General features: G+C 37.6%; 1 protein-coding gene across 1 annotated transcript in view; it reads left to right on the top strand.

Annotated features, from left to right (window-relative positions):
* Positions 1–21867, top strand: part of LOC140709957 (teneurin-2-like) — a 395171-nt gene that overhangs the window by 355114 nt on the left and 18190 nt on the right. The gene's annotated exons all lie outside the window — the stretch shown is intronic.

The raw sequence follows: 21867 nt of genomic DNA, 5'->3' as shown, positions 1-21867 counted from the left end.
AAGACACAGAACAGGGACAAGAAAAATGAAAGCAAGCAAGTTTACAATTTGTTTCCCCTTGACAATTAAGAAAAAAATTAAACACTATGGACATAATTATTCACCTTTATTAAGCAGCCAACATTTTCAGGCAGAACTAGTTTGTAATTTGACATACTCACCCATTCATTCAAGAAGTATATTGTAGCTACATAACAATAAGTAAGGGATGTTTTCAGCCAACTTACAATTCAAGTACAAGGAACGGACATGTTAAAAGGTAATTTATAATGAAGAGGCATAAGTGCTGGAATAGAGATATCCATAAAGTGATTTGGGAATGTAAAGGGAGAAATAATTATTCGTGAAAATGTTGTCCAAGCTTTTGCAGAGGAATTGACAGTTGAGTTGGGTGTCTGGAATGAGCAGTCATCTTCCAGAAGGTGAACGGGACAACTCTAAAGCAGATGAAACCCATTATGTGAGAGCTTGATGTTGCAAAAAGACGTGATCCACGGAAAGAAAGGTAGATAGTTCAAAGTAGTAGGGTGACGTCAAGGAGTGGTACGACAAAGGAGGCTAAGTGCTGGTCTTGGAAAGGTAGTTGAGATTATAAAAGGTTCATACCAAAATGTGACCAATTTCAAATTCCAATCTCAATATGTGTTGGGTGTTTTATTACAAATCAGTGAGATTAATTTTCTGTGATTCATCATTACAAATAATAAAGACTTTGCAATAGTGTTAAACAAGATTAAGTAAAATCAAAAGTTGTTCCAAAATTATCTTGGATCTGGGTAGACATTTGTAATAAAATCTTGAAAGCATAAAATGAAATTTTGTGATTTCTCATTGGATGACAAAATCAGTTGGACAATCTTATAATTAAATGTCTATATTGTTACAAAAGGTCAACATGTTGTACTTACTACCTTAACTGAATTATATGCCCACTGTGGTTATTCAGTGGGCTATAGCAAAACGTTACAAAATTTCTTGTTATTGTTATTTGCTTCTGCTTTTCCTACTCTCTACCCACAGGACTAAAGGGTTTTTGTTTGCTTGCTTCCTATATTTATTTACTTCCCCACCCCATGGAACTAAGATGGCTTTATCAATCCTAATATATGAAAAGTGTCAGTGACATAAACAACACATTCATTCTCACTTACATTCGTGTCCATTATGGGTTAACTAGGAACTTCACTCCCCACTGTCCTCGCTCCGACATACAGCCTGATGAAAACTTCACCATCTGGACCACCACAAGTTGCAGAGGCAATTAAAATAGAACGTGGGGAGAATCACAATCTTTCCTATTAAAGACTAGCCATAAAGGTAATAAATGTTACCCTTGCTGATATTTCATTGGCTAAAATATATCACGTGGTTTCCCCTTCTTTCTAAATAGACTAAGGAAGTGCAGTCCTACAGTGTGTGTTGAAGGAAGATAACCCCAATTATTTGGGGACCACACTACCTTGCTTGATATGTATTAGTCAGCATGGTCTTTTGTTAAAGAAGCAGGAACTGGGTGGCTTAAATAACAGAAATTTATTTTTTCCCAGTTCTGGAGGCTGGAAGTCTCAGATAAGGGTGCATGCTCAGGTTCTGGTGAGGACTCTTTCTAACTTGCAGATGGCCCTGCTCTTGTTGCATTCACACATGACATAAAGAACTCTAGTTCTGGTATCTTGTCCTCTTGTTTTAAGTCATCAGTTTCATTGGCTCCAACCTCATGACACCATTTAACCTTAATCATTCCTTATTTCCAGTAGTCATTTGGGAGGATGAGGCTTCCATATGCCAAGTTTAGGGGAACGCAATTCCACCCATGGCATTCCATACTTGGTCCCCCTAGATTTGTGTTCTTCTTGCATAAAAAATACATTCATTGTATCTCAACAGTTCCAAAAGTCTTAACTCATCCCAACATCAGCCCTAAAGTCTAAAGTCCAAACTCTCATCTAAATATTATCTAAATTGGATACGAATGAGACTCAACGCATCTTAGAAAAATTCTCTCCTGCTGTTACACTGTGAAACCAGACAAGTTAGATACATTCAAAATATAGTGATAGACAAGTATAGACAAGCTTCCCATTCCAAAAGGGAGAAATGAAAAAGAAGGAAGGGCTGACAGATCTCTGTCCTCTTTAACTGAAACTGGCAGTGTTGTTAATGTCATCTCTATTCCTGGTTTCTGATGAGATGGCTGATTAAGTCCATGAGTCAATCCCATGCTGTCTTTATCAAATAAATGGTGGTTTAGCCATACTCACAGTGTTGTCTTCAGAACAAGCTTTCTCATTTATTTATTTATTGTTTTCAATATGCATGATTTGAGGATTTTCAGATCTTCAAATTCTGGCTTCTTTTTATTTAAAACTTACTTTTACAATTTTTTTTTTTTTTTTTTTTTTTTTTTTTTTTTTTTTTGCATTTTACTATAAGTAGTCCGGAGAAACAAAATCATTCTGCTATGGTATGTGTCTCCCAAAATTAATGTGTTGAAAACTTAACCTCCAGTGCAAAAGTGTTAGGAGGTGGGGACTTTTGAGAGGTGCTTACCCTCATGAATGAATTAACACCATTATAAAAGGGCTTGATGGAGACAGTTTTGTTTCTTTTTTATCCCTCTCACTTCCCATGGTGTGAGGGAACAAGCATCACTTCCCTCTGGAATAACCATCTCAGGAGCAGAAGCAGCCCTCATTACACGCTGAATGCCAGCACCTTGGTCTTGGACTTGGCAATATATAGAACTACGAGAAATAAATTTCTATGCTTTATAGATTACCCAGGCTCAGGTATTTTGTTATAGCAGCACAAAACACACTAAGATACATTTCTTCAGCCCTTTGTCTAAAAATTTTCTCAGTCAAATACTCAATTTCATCACTTGCAAGTTCTACCTTCCACAAAACACTGGAACACAGATCAGCCAAACCCTTCACCACTTTATAACAAGGACACCTTTCCTCCGATTCCTAATATTTCCATCTGAGACCTCATCAGAATTACCCCTAACATCTCCATTTCTAGCATGCACCTCAAAGTGCTTCCAGCCTCTATCCACTACCAGTTCCAAAGTCACTTCTGTGTGTTTAGTTATTTGCTACAGCCACACTCTACTTCTTGGTAAAAAAAAAAATCTGTGTGACTTCCAGGGTGCCATAACAAAATATCATAGATCGAATGGCTTAAACAAGGGAAATTTAATTGTTAACAGTTCTGGAAGTCCAAGATCAGGGTCCCAGCACGGTTGAGTTCTGGTAAGGTCTCTCTCCTTGACTTGCAAATGTCCACCTTCTTAATATGCCCTCAGATGACAGAGAGAGGTTTGGTGTCCCTTCCTCTTCTTGTAAGGGCACCCTTCTATTGGATCAGTGCTTCACTCTCATGATCTCATTTAACCTTAGTCACCTCCTCCAAGGCCCGCTGTCCAATATACTAGTACTGGACTTTAGGGCTTCAGTTTATACATTTTTGTGGGACACAATTCAGTCCATGATATATTTTTTATGAAGATTGACTGAATGTAAACGTGGAAATGACACTACTGAAATTATTTGGTGCACATAAAAGATGGATTGGTGCTATAATAGCATAAATCATATTAATCATACAGACAAAATGCTAAACTGTGTGCTCTAGAAATTGTTAGTTAACAAAGTCAAGACTTATTCCCTAGAATATTCCTGTTTGGGGTGTTTTTTTTTTTTAAACTTATTTCACCAGGATTCTAAAAATGACAAGTCAGAATGGAGTAGAAGTGGGAGCTTGCTTGGCTGTCATGTTTCCTTTCTCCTCCCTTCGCTCTTGGTTTGCAGAATGGAGGCAGTTCTGCTGACATCCTACAGATTCGCATTCGATGAGAGGCCAGCCCTGAGGATGTTTTCAGTGTTCTTCCCAGGTCTCTGCTGTTCCTGTTTGGGTCTAACTTTAGATTAAGTGATAGGCGTGCCACCGTTTCTTCAAAAACAGGTCATGGTAGGCCCCTGTGAGTTGTTCTAGTTTAATTGTGTGATTAAAATTAGAGAAGAGGATTTTACTTTATTTTTAGCTCAGAACCTAACTTAGTCATTGGTTTGTCCTAAAGATAAATTCTCTTTCTTTTCTTTCGGCTGCTGATGGATTTTTCTTTTTTTTTTCCAAAATACCGGGATATCTGTCAGAAAGACAGGCAAAGTTTATCCGTAGATTTATTTACTTATTTTACGTTTAAACTGAATTATATAGCTACTTTGGCAAAGGACAAATTTTACAGCTTCTTTCTTTTTCTTTTAATGTATTGTTTTCTGTTTATTCTTTCATTTTTCTCTGAGTATTTCAGTTAGCTGGTACTACTATGTTGTTAAGTAATTCATACAGAAGTAGGGCATGACCACTTATGAAGTATTTCACATTTGTGATGGTTAAAAAATCTGTCTTAAATGTCTGTATATTATTGTTGAAGATGAGGCTGTAGATCTCTTTTTCTTCTGGTTCATTCATTTTATATCTTTTATTTATATATAAAATATATTTTATATATTTTACAAACCATAATCATACATAATAATGGAGAGATCTCTCATTCTCAACTAAAGAATGGCTCCCATGCCTGGGGCAAAGTAACAGTTGGGACATTATTTGACCAATTTAGCTGGGATTAAGGAGAGAAAAAATAAGCAAAATTTACATTTCACCAAACTATTTCCCCAATTCATCTCCCCAAATACTCATAATTTTTCTCTTTTACATTTTGATCAAATTTTTATAATAAACTTTTTATTTTAGAGCACATTTAAATTTCAGAAAGTTTTAGATGTACAGAATTATTGCAGAGAAAGTACAGAGAGTTCTTGTGTACCTCACACACCCAATTGTCCAGGTTACTAACATCTTGCGACAGTATGGTGTCACAATTAATGAATCGACAGTAATACATGATTATTAACTAAATCTCATAATTTATTCAGATTTCCTCGGTTTTCCCCTAATGTCCTTTTCTGTTCCAGGACCCCATCCTGGACACTACATTACTTAGCCTCCCCCTGGTTGTGATGGTTTCTCAGTCTTTCTTTATTTTTGACCACCATGGCAGTTTTGAGGAGTCCTGATTAGGAACTTTATAGAATGTTCCACAGATCTGTCTGATATTTTTCTCTTGATCAAAGCAGAGTAATGCGTTTTGAGAGGAAAGCTACAAAGGTAAAGTGCCATTCTCATTATGTCATATCAAGGGTACGTTCTATCTACATGACTTATTGCTTTTGATATTAACCCTGGTCATCTGACTGAGGTTGGGTTTTCAGGTTTTTCAACTATAAAGTTGTTCTTTATCCTCCTTTCCATGTTGCATTTTTTAGAAGAAAGTCATTATATGCAGCTCACACTTTAAGAATAGGGAGTTATGTTCCATCTGATTGAAGGCAGAGTATTTACATAAATGATTTGAAATTCTTCTATATGGGAGTGTTCTTCTCCTCCCATTTATTTATCTATTTAATTATTTATTTATGTCATTATGGACTCCCAGATATCTATGTTATATTTTGGGTTCCAAGCTAATACTATTTTATTTACTTTTTTGCTCAAGGTGTTCTAGGTTTGGTTTCTGGGAGCTCCTGCACCTGGCTCCTATGTCCCTTTGCCATACACCCATCATTGTGGGGTTTTTTGCTTTTTGTTTTAAGCACTTTCTTGCTTTCTGGAACTGCTAGGTACATTTCTTGACCCTATCCCTAGAATCAGCCATTTATTTAAAGGGCACTGGTTTCTTTACCCTGAAAAATGTATTGGACACCAACATCTGGGTGCTAGATATGCTCCTGTTAGACCAATCTTTGATGTGATATGTCCCATTTTCTGTTTGATTAGGTGTTAGCTTTAATATTGGCTGGCCATTGAGAACTTGATATCTCTCCCATACAATATGAAGGAGCAATATTTTGTTTTATTTCCATATACGCTCCGTATGAACTTTAGGCTTTGCCTCCAGATATTTTGCTTTATCTACTAGCACCTCTAAAATCAGACTCATATAACTTTATTTAAAAGGCCATATTTTGTTTTCATTCAAGAGAACAGAGCTATCTTCTGCAGTCTACCCAGGTGTTAGGAAAAGATCAGAAATCAAACTGTAATTGATAACTAAATACTTGTACTGCATTTTTTTAAAAGTGAATTAACACAAGAAGTTTGTTCCTTAATTTAAGATCATTATAAATTAAGTTGCTTTAAGACAATTACATTTTGTTTTTATTTTCTTAAACCCTAAGTTATGATGGTCTATCTTTTGGTAGATGCATCTGAGAAATGTCATACCATAGTGAAAGGCAGTGGGCTTGGGATGGGCAATTTCACTGGGAAATATTATTTATTGTATTACAAAAATTACCACCATCATAAAATACATTCATTTTAGAGTGGAAAGGAAACTTTAAAACTCTCTCCTCTAACCAATTTTTCTTAATTTTGAATAAAACAACTTGCCTAAGCTCATTCATTTATCTAGCTGCCAAACAGGATCAGAATTCAAGTGTCATGAGATGAGTGATTCCATCCAGATTAGAAGAAGTTTAACTCCTTCAAGAACTTATGTATCAATTATATATATTATATTATTTATATATTGCTATATTACATATATATATATAAAAAACAGAGAATACACACACACACACACACACACACACACACACACATATTGCAGAGATATGAAACTGGCTCCATAAAGCATTTTGGAGATAATATATATAACAGAGAATACACAGACACACACACTCATGTATATATTGCAGAGATATGAAACTGACTCTATAAAGCATTTTGGTGACTGAAGGCATGGCCATCTGAATTGCATTTGCTATTTTTACCTTAAATTCACTGACTAGAACCAAGAAATGTTGAAAAGAAATTCATCTCTGCTTGGAACCAAATGTACTAAGGAGAAATTAACTTATTTAAGGAAAAAAAATACACAGCTAACCAGACTGCTTTTGATGATTCACCAAGAATGCATCCTTTGAATGATACCAAAAATGAAAATAAATGTTTTCTAAAGAAAGCCATTAATATGCTTACATTGCCTTTACCTTTCTAGCAATCAGCTAGGAACTTTGGATCTAATAACTCAGTTTCTCATTCCTGTGGCTTCTGATTCTTGGGATTGGTGACAAGGAAAGACACCATGGAAGCTGGGGCACACCAGAAACTTGAGGAGATCCAGATGTCATAACTGCTCTTTAATTTATTGGAACTGCTTTCCTCACTTCCTGGAGTCCCCACAGAAAGCAGTGTGACAGCCACCTGGTGACTCCCTTTATCTGAAGGTGAAGGTGGGTAAAGAATGCCCATTTTGAGCTTCCAAAATCAGTCTTTGTCTTCCTAGTCTTTCACGCTCTGAGATGAGGATGCAGAAAGAGAAGGTAAGGACGTGCAACCTTACAGAGTACTGCAAAGACAGAATCTCTGCTTTTCTAAGCATCTTCCTATTGCATTGCTGCTGAAGAGAATTTTATAGGGAATATAAAGTCTCAAACCCTTACTCTCCACTGTTTGCCTCGTCAGGGCTGTTTCTCTGGGCTTTGGACTCAATTACTCAAAAGGAGACATCATTAAGAATCTCAGGAGGTGAGCCCATGGAAGCCAGGGAGGATGACTGTCAGCTTGCAGTGTGCAGTGTGGCAAGCAAGCCTTCACATCTCGACTGCATGAGAAAGCCATGCTCACAGGCCCTCTCTCCATTCAGCTTTAGTGGTTGCACGTGTCCATCAGCCTGTAGCTGAGCACAAGGAAAAGCATATAGCTTTCACTGGGGACAAAAGTGTTCTCAAAAGTGTGTTTAACTCACCTTCAATCATACATCATTTACACACCTGGGGTGTTGAGTCTGGGGAACATGAACATACAGAAACGACAGAAAGAAAATTGGTATCAAAAAGAAAAGATCTTATTTAAATTATGTTGTGATTGTTGTTTTCTTTGTTGAAGATTCGAAACTGCTTTATGAGTGGGAGAATGAACAGAATACTTGAAGAGAGATATGAATACAGAAGTCGCTTTTGGTAAAAATAAGGTTTTTTACTGGCATTTACAAATTTTTATTAGCAAAATTTTAAGTAATTCACATAGGCCCCACTACTGCAAAGGAGCTAATATTTCTGATTCCTTTAAAAACTACATTTGGGCAAACCCAAATAACATGAATCAGAATCTCAATGTAAGAGGGAACGTTATCTGGCAACCCGCTGACCCTAGAGAACTTCTTTTTGAGAAGAAACTTTTTTTTTTCTTATCTCTGAATATAATCTGATTAGCTCTGATTATTTAATTCAACAGAGTAACATACAGAAAAAAAAAAACAAAACAAGTAATCAGTAAAAGGAAAGCATAACATGTATTTTACCAAATATCTGGTTCCTAAATAAATTCTTCCAAAATAATGCAGCAGGAAATATGGCCTAAGGAAACGTGTTACGACATTTTGCCAGGGATAGGACAGAACAACATGGCCTAATTGTGAAGGATCATCTACCCAAGTCTGCCAAATAGCAAGTTACCTAAAGAAGTCATTTGAGAGCAAAGTATTTTTATCTATTTGTTTAAAGAGGATATTGAACTACAGGAAAGGATCTCAACTCTTTTTTTCCTTTCTTGAACCAAATGCTTTGAAAAAATGACCATCAAACAAGATGCATTTGTTACATTACAGTTAGTTAATTTTCTCATCTTAACTTATCAATTATAGGTAACTGTAACTGTCAACCAGAATTTCTTATCAGCATGGGATAGCTCCTATTCATACCTGGAACTGCTTTTATTCCAGAGGAGAGTGAGGAAAGTAATGAGCTACTTTATTTGGTCTGCCCAGTTATTTTTATTAATAAACTGCCTAGTTATTTTATTAATAACTGCCCAGTTATTTTTATTAATATGGTTTATCCATGAAATCTGTTTAAAATGTACAAATGCTTTCTCTTAGACTTTTAAAGATATTAAAATTTGCTCTCGTGCCACATATTGGTAAATAGGCAAAATAGAGTTCGCTGAGGTCATTTCATCCTCCAATAATCAGTGATAAATTGCTCGTGTAGCCTCTGTCAAGAACTGTGACAGTTCTGAGATTTCACCCTACTTGTAAGCTAACAAGTCTGCCAGTTTCATGGATGCTGGCAGAAGCCATAAGCCTCCTGGGTCAGAGACAGAGGAGTTTCATACTCACAGCAAGGGATGTAGCCAGAATATTGGCATTTGTGCCAGTTCTCCAAGCCCCAACTATTTTTTTTTTCTTGAGACAGGATCTCACCCTGTCACCCAGGCTGGAGTAGAGTGGCATGATCGCAGCTTACTGCAGCCTTGACCTCCTGGGCTCAAGTGATCCTTCCACTTCAAGCCCCCAGAGTGACTGGAACTACAGGTGCACGCCTCCACGCCCAGCTAATTTTTTACATTTTGTAGAGACAGGGTCTTGCCATGTTGCCCAGGCTGGTCTCAAACTCCTGAACTGAAGTAATCCAGACACCTTGGCCTCCCAAATTGCTGTGATTATATGCATGAGCTATCACCAAGCTCCAGCTTTTACAGAGAAACACGAGAAAAGCCAGATCATACCTGTGTGCACAGTGAGGTGAATTACAAGAGAGAGAGAGAAAAAAAAAAAAACCCTGTGTGTAAAAAGACTGAATTTTTTAGAATGGATAGTAAGCATGCCTGCTCCTGTGCTCCAAAAGAGATATTATCTTGATCATCCAAGTCTGTAATAAAACCTGTTCTTTGCTATGGTAGAAGGCACTATCTTTGTCTTCTATGGCTGTTTGCTATGCAATTTGCTCTGAAAAGATAGTCCAGACCCAAAGCAGTCAGTGCCTCTGCTTGCAAAATGTGCAGAAACAAAGGAGAAGCTTAGAGAATTGTCTCCCAACAGCTTCCTTATCAATAAATGTAGTTTACATTGGCAAATATTTTCATTGGCATAGAAAACACATTAGATTTATTACCAAGGAAATGAAGTTAAAATAATGTATTTATCGTCTGCCATGTCCCAGCTACTTTACTAGGTACTAGAGTTGCAGTGGTGAGAGCATGCTGGAAAATCTAATGGGGTACAAAGAAATGGTAAAATAATTTCTCACATCCACTTCTAAACCTCTTTCTTCCTTCCATCCTTCCTTCCTTCCTACTTTATTTTTTTCATCCTTTCTTTCTCCCTTCCTCCTTTCTTCCCTTCTTTAATTTTTTCTTCCTCCCTCTATCCTATCAATCGATTTATATTTATTTATGAAAAACCTTCTATGTATATACCCAGCACTGTTGTAGGTGCTGACAACATAGAAATAAATTAGACAAGGTACCTTCTCCCTTCATGGAGATTGAATCTTGGTAATTAGCTTTCATGCAGGTGATGTCATAAGACTAGGACAGATGGAAACACAGAGCATTACCCAAAAGAATCTACAGGGGCAACCACCAAACAGTCCCTCATGTCCTCTATGCCCTTTGAGAAGAGAGAAGAGAAGTGATCGCATCCAGAACTCTGCCAGCAGGCAAAGGAATGTACCCATCTGCCTTTTAAACTAGACTAGACTGCGTGTTGTGCGGGAACATCTCCATTATAATAGTCCTGCTCAGAGTTTGGGAAAGAATTGTTCAAATCATACGGGAGGCAGTTCTTTGAAAGCCCCAGCTAATGTTAAAAGAGAAAACAGATTTACAATCCGAGGCCAGACTTAATAATACATAACGAATTGCAGCTCTGTTTGGGAATCCCCCTAGGTACCGTTCCTAAGGATTCCGAGTGTTTAATTGAAATTTCTTCTGGGACAGTAGTAATCATTCACTTAAGCATTATATTTATATTTGTGCGTGAAGGAAGGAAGTCAAAGGGCTAATAGACCGAGTGAGTAGAATGGCTGCTTTCAGCTGCGGGCCATGACGAGCCGGCAATTCTCCAAGGGGCGCTTATCCTGGCGACAGCTTGCTTAGGTTGTTCTCCGGGGACTGTGGGAGGAGGACAGCGATGTGACTGACAGCTGTTTCTTCCTAGACTGAGATAGAATACATGATCCCAGTGTAGCCTGTTTAATCAAACTATTTCAGTCTACAGGATTAAAAAAAAACCTCATGATGGAAAAGTATTCCGGTAGAGATTTATTCTTAGAAAGGCTATTCTTTTTACCCTGATGGTTAACATAGAGTGTTTTAACCCCAGGGGACTTGTGCCTTCATGATTTCCAAAGCAACGTTAATGAGTAACTATTATTCTAGGAATATTTCAGCCTCTAAAATTGGCGATGGAGTCAAAATGAAAGTCATGCCGTTACAATAATACTGCCTCTTGGCATCGTCAGATTACCCACCCTCTTTCAGTTCATGTTCTCATTGAATTGCATTAACTTCAACTACCTTATTCCATGTTCTGTAAGTCTTAAGAGTTTACCCCATTGTTGTTTGCTGGTTTTTACAGGTACAATTTTCACCTACATGCACAGAAATACTTACATTCAACTGGTTTAGTTTCTTCATGGCTATATTGAGGTTTAGTTTACAAATTATAAAATTCCCCCACTGCAAGTGTACAATTGAATTATTTTTAGTAAATTTCCAAGCTGTTGCTTTCTGAGTTGCATTGCCACAATCCGATTTTGGACCACTGCCATCACCCCAACAAGATTGCTCATGCTCACTTGCTCCCAATTCCAGCTCCAGGCATCAACTGGTTCAATTTCAGCCTCACATTGCCATGGTGGATGCACGTCATCTAATGGATCTAGGTATAGTTTCCTCAGATGTGAGCTATAGTCTGTATGTTTGAATACAGTAGCTATTATTATCCTTATTTTATAAATGCAAAAACTGGGATTTATAAAGACCAGGAAATATACCCAAGGTCCCAGAACTAAGAAGCTACAGGATTTGAACTTAGTTTATTCTGACTCCAAAGCCTCTTTGCACTGTGCCACACGATCCTTCGTGGTCTGAAAGTGAGCTAATTGTGGATCTTACCAGAAATTAGAGATTACTCAAAAATTATTCTTGTTATTATTATTGTGTGTGTGTATATATATATATATACACACACACACACATAGTATTTCTCTTTTCTTATTTCTCAATTATCTTATTGTAATTACTATATATACACACATATACTGTATGTATACATGTATATATATCTGTATATGTATATATACACACAGAGAATATATAATATATGTGTGTATATGTAAATATATATATATAGCCTGTTACTTTTTTAATTTTGGTGATTGTGTTAGTGTTTGATAGCTAACAGTGTTCTGATACTAGCTTAGGTAAGAGTTATTTTCTTTCACATTAAAAAAATTATGCTATCACATCTTTTCTTATATACATGAAGACATCTCACCAAAAATTGCTGTATTGAAAGACAATATTGCCTATATTTTAAAAATTGTAATTTTACATATTGGTCAGCAAATTATTTATATTCAGATGAATATTTAGGAATGCTTGAATTTTTCAGAGTTTTAAAATTTATAGTACAAATAATCAGAAATCTAACATGTGGCATATCAGAATGGTGTCAAATTATATCAATATGGACTCGTTTTAATAGTCAGATTTAGTAGACAGATTTTAATAGTCAGTTGCAAATACGTGATGCTCCAGCAAAGGTGTAATAGGGCAGTGAGAACTTTTTTGGAGCTTCCAAAATCTGTGTCTGAGTCCCTGTTCTTATGCTGGCCACTTTCATGTCCTTCCTTGGGTCACTTAATTTCCCTGGTCCTCCTTATTTGATACAAAAATGAATCTGACTAAATAGTTATCAGCATCAGCCAACTCACAATAGGAAGTCAGTATTTTATCTTTTGGATCACTTAGTTGTATACCTTTCCTATAAAACACAACTTCAAACAATTCAATACTTTCTGCATCATTTGGGATAAATTTAAGTGATGGAAATATGAAAACCTATATATATAAATCCCATATATATAGGATACATGTATATAACCCATGCATACATATATAGGACATGTATATATATGTATGTGTGTATATATATCCGATCCATATATATATGGGATATATAGATAACCTATCCATATATATACACACACACACGGGATATATATACACATAAGATCAACCACAATTAATTTCTTATTCACATGAAATTTGAAATCAATAATGCTAATGACTGGGTGCATCTCCTCCAGGTAGTGACTCTGACAACAAAGTGTCTTTCATCTGGTGACACCACCATCTTGAAACCACCCTTGCATCATCAGAGAAAGGGAACATGGAGAAGTTTCATGAGCTTTTTAAGCTCTCCAGTTTTTAAATGACACACATTACTTCTGCTTCACAAGAACTAGACACATGGCCTGACCTGGATGCTATGGGATCAGGGAGCAATAGCTCCCGACTGGGCATAGCCACTTTGCAGTGACAGTTCTATGGAAATGGAAACACTAATTCCAGTGAACAGTTAGTTCTCTCTGTTACTCAGGCTAAGTCTCAAAGCAGAACATGTAGAGCTGATCCAAACCGGAAGCCCAATGGAGCCTTGGACATTGGAGTGGTTAGATACCGGGGGACAAGGAATGGTGAATAACTTGGTTTATTTGCCTGTTGATGAAGGGATGGTCCTAATTAGCTGTTTTCAAAAGTTTGCTGGCCCCAAGTCATTATTTAAGGGGCAACTATAATCAGGTCCTCACCTACTGCAGGCCATCACAGAGTCCCCAGGGATCTGGGAACAACAACAACAACAAAAAACCAGTTTCAAACCACTGGATAAAATTGTTTTAGGACTCCCTCTCTCGACATTCTCTGATTTAAGGTCTTTAATGTCTCTCTCTCCTGTTTTATTTTTTAATAAAAGTGTATTTAAGTGATCAGTGAAGAAAATCTAGAGCAAAGACTGTAGACTGGCAACTTAAAAACCTATTTAATTTGGACTGTCCTTTTTCAAATTTTATTTTCTGCTATCATTTATCAATAGGTAAATATCACATAAAATGTAGATTTTAGACTTTTCTAGAAACACTGCGAGATCTAGCAACATAAGCTCCACCTTCTTGAATGACGGAAGTCTACTGGAGCTGAATAGCAGCTGCTTTTCACAAAGGGACCTGCACTTTTTCCTATTTTTCCACAGGCCTCCACTATTCCTTATTGCCTTCTACACTGGCTGAGTTAACTCCTATATGTTAACTGCCTTGATTTTGTAAGTCATTTGAATTTGCAAAATGTGATCTAAGGAAAAATGCGTGACCTTGTTGAAATGTGTATCTTTTCCAGGTAAGCAGATAATTATTAAAAACTTATGAGTAAGAATAAATTGAATCTTCAATTATTCTTCAATCTATTTTGCATAGGAAGTTTTGCCACGTGACCCTCCCCTTTTTGGAAAACATTTGTTTTCCAAAAGAATTGTTCCCCCCATTACCTGTGTTGCTCCCTTTAGCCTTTGGACTTACAGGATTTTAGGCTTCTGCTCCAAATTAATTTAAGTAGTGATTTTCTCTTATCAGACAAAGGATCTAAATAGCAACAATACATATGAGAAAAGAGATGATAGCACAATTTTTATAAAAAATTTGGCAATCTTCTTCTTAGAGTTGTAGCTAATAATGTCTTTGTGAGGATGTGTAGTCAAACTCTGACATATGTCATGGTTGTCAAAGTCGGCATTAACGCAAAATACTAAGTTATTTAATATAGGATTCAACTTTATTATTTTTTCAAGTAAGCTGTCTATCACCAAGTTCTGAAGTGGATTTCTTTAAAGTCTGCCTGTCTCCAGAGAAAAAGGGGAAAAGGCAATGTGTCCCTGGACAGGATCTATGACTCATTACGTCAATCAAACCCCACTTCAGAAGGGAATAAAGAGATTTGTATCTCAAAGCAGTGCATAACGACTCCTCGGCTTTTCATTTCATATTTATGAGCGGTTTACTTTGAAGTGTTTATCAGCCAATGCGCAGAAACATGAGGGAGGCTCGCCCGAAACCATACTCATGCCTCTAATCTGTGAAATGCTTTCTGAGCAGACTGGCTCATCAGCACATGCCGTGCAAAAATAAATACATAAATAAACTTTTTGTTATTTGAGGTCTTGGAGCCACGTCTTTATATAAACTATAAAAAAGGGATAAATGGTGCTGAACGTTTTGAAATTGGTGTAACACAGGAAACTTGACTCGGTAATGTGCAGGGGGGTAGTCGGGGGGTGCAGATAGTTTATTGCTTGAAATAAAACCTGATAGAATGCAGACAAGTAAAAATACACAAATTTTTACATACATTTCCCATCTGATCTAAGACTTTGAGTCTGTCCAAGTGACCACATGATGGCAGTGAATAGTATATGGTGTTTTATTTAAAACAATTTTTTTTGGCGATGTTATTTTTGGGGTGGAGAGAGAGAGAGCACTGCCAAGATGTTGAAACCAACTGAATGAAATCTGTTTTATAATTTTTATCTGTACTAGTATCCCATGCATATTGTAAAATAAATAAATGTGTAGAAGAAAAATGGAAGATGAAGAAGAAAGAAACATAGAATAAAGTATACATTCTTGATGAATGGAACTAGGACATTCTCTCTGCTTTCCATCTACCTGTGTTATATGTTAAGCAAACTACCTGTGTGTTTATTGAGCAACTACTATGCTAGATCCTGGGTTTACAAGGGTAAAGACCAGCCAGAACTGCCAACGCAGATCTGGCGTGGTGGGAGAGGATGCCAAGTCAACAAGTCAATGTCTATGTGGTGTCATAGTTCCTGAGACCAAGGGACACTCAATTCTCTACTTCTTTAAATTACATCTCTTGCTTCTGTGTTCATGGCTCACTGATTTTATCCAAAAAGAATGTTTAAAGGCATAAGCCTAATTCACTTTAATAATCCACAAATTATGTCAGTGATTTGAACAGTTGGGAGAAAATAAAATTTAGGAGTCCATAAACCATTATCTTATAAAAAAGAGTTTCATTTCTGTTTGCCTTTTTTCTACAGATTCTCTAAAGAGCTTTCCCTGCGCCTGGTCCCCTGAACCCACCCCCATCTTCCAGTACTCTAATTGGGAAAAGTGGCTCTATGTCTAGTCCCTGGCTAGAAATACTTAATCATAGAAGTTTAAAGCTGAAAGTCTTTATATTCTAGAAAGCATGGCTTGTGAGAGTATATAGCCTTTGAAGTCAAAAAAGAGAAATGTTTGAATTGAAGTTTCCCCACCTACTTGTTATGTGGCCTTAGGAATATTATTTCTTTCTTTTGAGCTGTATGCCTTCTTCATAGTTTTGTTCTGATATGTTTCATGTAGAGTGTTTATAAGCCTTGACATATAACACATAATCAATAAATATTAAGTCATGAATGTTTGTTGCATGAAGGAATGAATGAATGATGCCATCCTTTTCATCCCATCTTTTTACTTTGAAAAGAATCTGAAGCCTCAGGGGATTAAGGACACATATTTGCCATTGAGTACAGGTTCTCTAAACGACAAAGAAATAGTTACCTCTCCCCTACACTACCCCCACCAATGTAGGTGGAGTGAAAATAAATTATCAGGAATAAGATACGGTATTGTAATTGTGTATTTCTCTTTATCTTATTAGCTTGTGAGATCCCCAAAAGCAAGGACACAGATTTTCTATGTTTCCCTAGTTGGTTCTTAGCACACCTTTCTGTCTGTTTGTGGAGCCAAATTGAACGAAGCAGTCTGAAACACATACAGTGGTGCCCATGGGTCTCTATGTGCAGTATAATGGCAACTATTCTTGGGGAGACTTAAGTACAAAAAGCATACAACCTGCCAGATATGCAGGAAAGTCAACCAAAGCCTTTGTGGGGTGTGTTTCTGATAATGCTGATGGATAGACTTTCTGAAAGGACTATTCTGATTTTCTTATCTGAATGGAGATTGAACACACTGCACACAAGAGAAAGTGATTTGGAGCCAATTCTGAGAGAGAGGAAATTGAAGCAAGAAATAAGTGTTTGAAATAATAATCTGCTGCTGATCCCTAAATAATCTGAAATGAGAGCACAGGAATTAATGAGGCTCCTAACCCCTTGTGACACAGGAATACCAGACTTGTGCCAGTGACACAGCAATTTCCCTGGTGGTCTGCTCATGAGCTGTGAGGGAGCAAACAAAACCATTGTGTCCTTTGAAAGCAAAGCTATCTTAATAAGGGAAATGTGGCTTCTCAGATGAAAGCTCACAAAGTGCCAGATAGTGCAAATGTTTTTCATAAAGCACCTGGAAAACCTCACCGAAGAGAAACATCTCAATAGAGAACAATTGTCACATTGGGTTTAATTGCCCGTCATTCTAGAGATGTAGCAGTTTTGCTGAGAAAAGTTGGCATTTTAAAAAAGAAGCAATCTAAAAGAAATGACCCCTGATTTTTTCTCTCTCTCTCTTTTTTATAAAGGCAGGAAGATGGCCGGGTGCCGTGGCTCACACGTGTAATCCTAGCACTTTGGGAGGTCAAGGTGGGCGGATCACCTGAGGTCAGGAGTTCAAGACTACCCTGGCCAACATGGTGAAACCCCGTCCCTACTAAAACACAAAAATTAGCCAGGCATGATGGCAGGTGCCTGTAATCCCAGCTACTTGGGAGGCTGAGACAGGAGAATCGTTTGAACCCAGGAGACGGTGGTTGCAGTGAGCTGAGATGGCGCCACTGCACTCCAGCCTGGGTGGCTGAGCGAGACTCTGTCTCAAAAAAAAAAAAAAAAAAAAATGCAAGAAGATGCAAGAGGGATGCACCTCTATTCTAAGCTCTGTCAGAGATATGCTTTGTGACTTCTGGAAAGCCCAGAAACCTCCCTGTTTTTCGCTTCTCAGGGGAGGTAATTCTTGTCACTTCCCATGGAGGAAGTTGCATCCTAAGGCGGTGTGCTTTGAAAAACTCTTTGATGAACCTCCTCTGAATTCTAAATAGTAGAAGATAGCAGAGTCACTGGATTCTGGGAGATATTTTGATAAAAAATGAGGAAAGGCCAGGGAAGTTGCTTGTAATGACTAAACAGTTATTGGGCACTGGGTATGCCTTGCCAGAACCCCTGGGAGGAGGCCAGGAGCTGTCTCTTCACCTCTAAAAAAGGCCAAATGGCCAGAGTATTTGATGTTTATGCAGGGGAGTACATTATTTGTGCATTCCAGGATGATATCAATAATGGAACACGGTACAAATTTCTCATAAGAATCCTTTGAGAAGGTTGGTGTTTTGATTCAGAGTGATTTTGGCCTTCCATACACGTAAGAATTTATGGAGGAAGCACAGCTGCATTATAACTTTCATAGGCCCTAGGCATTTTTGCCTTCTCAACCCCTTTCTCCATAAAAAGATATTTAAAATTACATTTCTCCACTGCCTTAATATGAAGGCAAATGTATTGCTTTTGTATATTAAAACATCCTCTCTACCCTAAAAGTTTATTTCTTTTGATTTTCAAAGAACTTAAAGCTTTTTTGTGGGTGCCTAAAAGTATTGTGGGCCTTATAGTACTGAGCCTATTGTGTCCAATGGATAAGTTGGCTCTGGGAGAAAAGCTTTGTTCAAGTCAACATTTTTAAAAATCTAAATGTAGGAATTCCATTATTTTGAGGAAAGAGGCCTTGTCTTAAAGATGAGTATCTTTATCTGACAAAAAGTAGAAATTTGTAACATAATACTAATTGATTACTGTGGATTCAGAATTTGTAGTTATACTTCAGGAATGTTATGTCCACATGGTCCACAAGCAGCACAGAGCCCTCGTTGCTTTGACTTTTTCCCCCTCATGCAAAAGCCATGCTTTTTGTTTGTTTGTTTTGTTTTGTTTTGTTTTGTTTTGTTTTTTGAGATGGAGTTTCTCTCTTGTTGCCCAGGCTGGAGTGCAGTGGCGCAATCTCAGCTCACTGAAACCTCCACCTCCCAGGTTCAAGCGATTCTCCTGCCTCAGCCTCCTGAGTAGCTGGGATTACAGACATGTGCCACCACATCTGGCTAATTTTTGTATTTTTACTAGAGATGGGATCTGGAACTCCTGACCTCAGGTGATGCACCCGCCTCAGCCTTCCAGCGTGCTGGGATTACAGATGTGAGCCACTGCTCCCGGGCGAGCCATCCTTTTTAAGGACAGTGTTTCCACATTGCATTTCAAATTGTCTCATTTTTTAAAAACTCAATATAGTCACCATAATTTAATTATTTTTATGTGAATCAAGGCAAGGCTAGTGAATGATGACTTGAGTGTTATGTGTGTATGATAATAAATTTGTTCTCATATGTTTTTGAAGTTTATTAAATTTCGAGTAGTCCTTTGATTCTGTTCTTCAGTTGTACTAAAATGCCTGATCTATGCATTCTCACACTCTTCCAGATGTCGCTTCTAAGCCTCCAGCACCTCCTCCTCATCTTCAATCAGAAACAAATTTCCAAACCACATCTACCATCTACACATTCCCAGCATCTGTGCCCACATACTCCACCTTATTGCCTATCACTATAAGTGAAAAACTACTACTGTTATCCCAGATAAAAAATTCACCTGTGTGCAAGTGCAACATCACGGTCCCACTGGTCTATTAGAGGTTTCTCCAGGAATTCTACCTGCCTGTCTCCTAAATGAACCATTCTTTCATTCCTTCTAGCACAAATACCTGCTGTTCTTTTCCCTGACTTACATTCACCCACTTCTACCAGTTACTGCCACGTTCCTTTACTACAATCTGCAGCAAATCTCAGAGGAGCTGTCTCTCATATTGCTTCTGATTCCTCTCCCCCATTTTTCTCATAAACACAATCCAATCAGACTTTCACATATACCCCTCCACATAATTGCTCTTGCCAAGGTCACCAATGATTACTATGTTGCTGCATCATAATTGTCCATTCTCAGTTCTCTTCTTAACGACCCATCAGTAACATTTGAAACAGTGAATCACTCCCTCCTCTTTGATACACTTTCTTCATTTAGATTCCATTCTACCACACACTTGTGGCTTTCCTCCCATGCACAGGTCACTCTTTTTTTTTTTTTTTCTTTTATAGTTATTTGACCCTTCTGGTCTTATGGTTTCTCTTTCCATACTCCTTTACTGCTTTCTCTTCTTCACTCCAAACTCTTAATAGAAAGTGACCCGGGGCTCAATTCTTGATATTCTTTTCTATCTACGTTTATTCCAAACTGGTGATCTTCTCCAGTTCCACAATGTTAAATAGCACGTATATGGCAATGACTCCCAAATCTGTATCTTGTGTATCAGATCTCTCTGATATATTCAGCTAACTGATCAGCATTTTCACTTATATGTCAAACACCCAAAGCAAACTCAACATGTCAAAGACTGAAATTCTGATCTGCACACACACACACACACACCCTGCTGTTCTTACAGCCTACCCCATTTTAATAGATAGTAACTCTCAGTTTTCAGTCCAAAAATGGTGTCACTTCTAACCCTTCTGTTTCTACCACAACCCACATGTAATCCGTCAGCAAATTTCAAGACTGTGGATCCCACCACTCTTTCCATCCAGACGGGCTGTAATCGTTTCTCCCATGCAATCCTAAAATGTGTTTAAAGTGGTCTCCTTGATTCGGTTCTGCCACATTCCTTTACTGTTCTTTGCAGCAAATCTCACAAGAGCAATCCTTTTAAAATGTAAATTAGATGATGTCACCTTTCTCTCCCAAAACAATGCAGTTGCTATTTCACTGAAACCAAGGTCCTTAAAATCACCTCCAAAGCCACACAGGACCCAGCTCTCTCCTTAACTTTCTGATGTCTTCTCCTAAGGTTGTAACTTTACTCCCTTCATTCCAGCCACAAAGTCCCCCTTACTCTTCTTCCTAGAATGTGCCAGGCATGCTCCTTCCTGGGATCTTTGCACCAATGGCTTCCTCTTTCTGCAGGTATTGGAAAGATTAAATTTCCCAATTTACTTAAGTATTTGTTTAAAGTCACTTTATCAGTGAGCTTTCCTGGATCAGATTATTCAAAATATTCACAAATGGCCATGCACTCCTCTGCTTTCTATTTTTTTTTTTTTCTTTTCATAGTACTTACCATCTTTTAAGATACTACATTCTCAAATTTAATTAGATTCCATTTGTCAATTTTTGCTTTTGTCGCGATTGCTGTGGGCATTGTTGTCATGAAATCTTTGCCAGTTCTTATGTCCAGAATGATACTGTGTAGGTTGCCTTCCAGGGATTTTATAGTTTTGGGTTTTACATTCGAGTCTTTAGTCCATATTGAGTTGATTTTTGTATGTGGTGTAAGGAAGGGGTCCAGTTTCAATCTTCTGATATGACTAGCCAGTTATCCCAGCACCATTTACACCATGGAATACTATGCAGCCATGAAAAGGAATGAGATAATATGAGCCTTTGCAGGATCACAGATGGAGCTAGAGGCCATCATCCTTAGCAAACTAAGACAGGAACAGAAAGCCAAATGCTACATTTTCTCACTTGTAAGTGGGAGCTAAACAATGAGAACATATGAACACAAAAAGAGGAACAAAAGACACTGGGGTCTACCTCAGGGTGAAGAGTGGGAGGAGCGAGGAGCAGAAAAAAGAACTATTGGGTACTAGGCTTAGTACCTGGGTGATGAAATAATCTGTACAACCAACCCCAGTGATACGAGTTTACCCAAATAAGAAACCTGCACGTGTACCCTTGAACCTAAAATACAAGTTTTTAAAAAATAAGTAAATCCATTATATCCAACTACCTACTGTAGATAAGGCACCCTATCACCCTAAAAAAGGTACTACATACTTAGACATTATGTTAACTGTTTATTGTCTCTTTACCTCAGCCAAAATAGAAGCTCTGTAAGGGCAGAGACCTTGATCTGTTTTGTTTGCCGATACATCCCAAACCCTTAGAACCAGGCTCAG

Source organism: Chlorocebus sabaeus, chromosome 23, assembly GCF_047675955.1.
Source record: "Chlorocebus sabaeus isolate Y175 chromosome 23, mChlSab1.0.hap1, whole genome shotgun sequence".
Taxonomy (NCBI): domain Eukaryota; kingdom Metazoa; phylum Chordata; class Mammalia; order Primates; family Cercopithecidae; genus Chlorocebus; species Chlorocebus sabaeus.
Note: the sequence above shows the minus strand (reverse complement) of the source record. Positions and strands in the feature narration are given on the sequence as shown.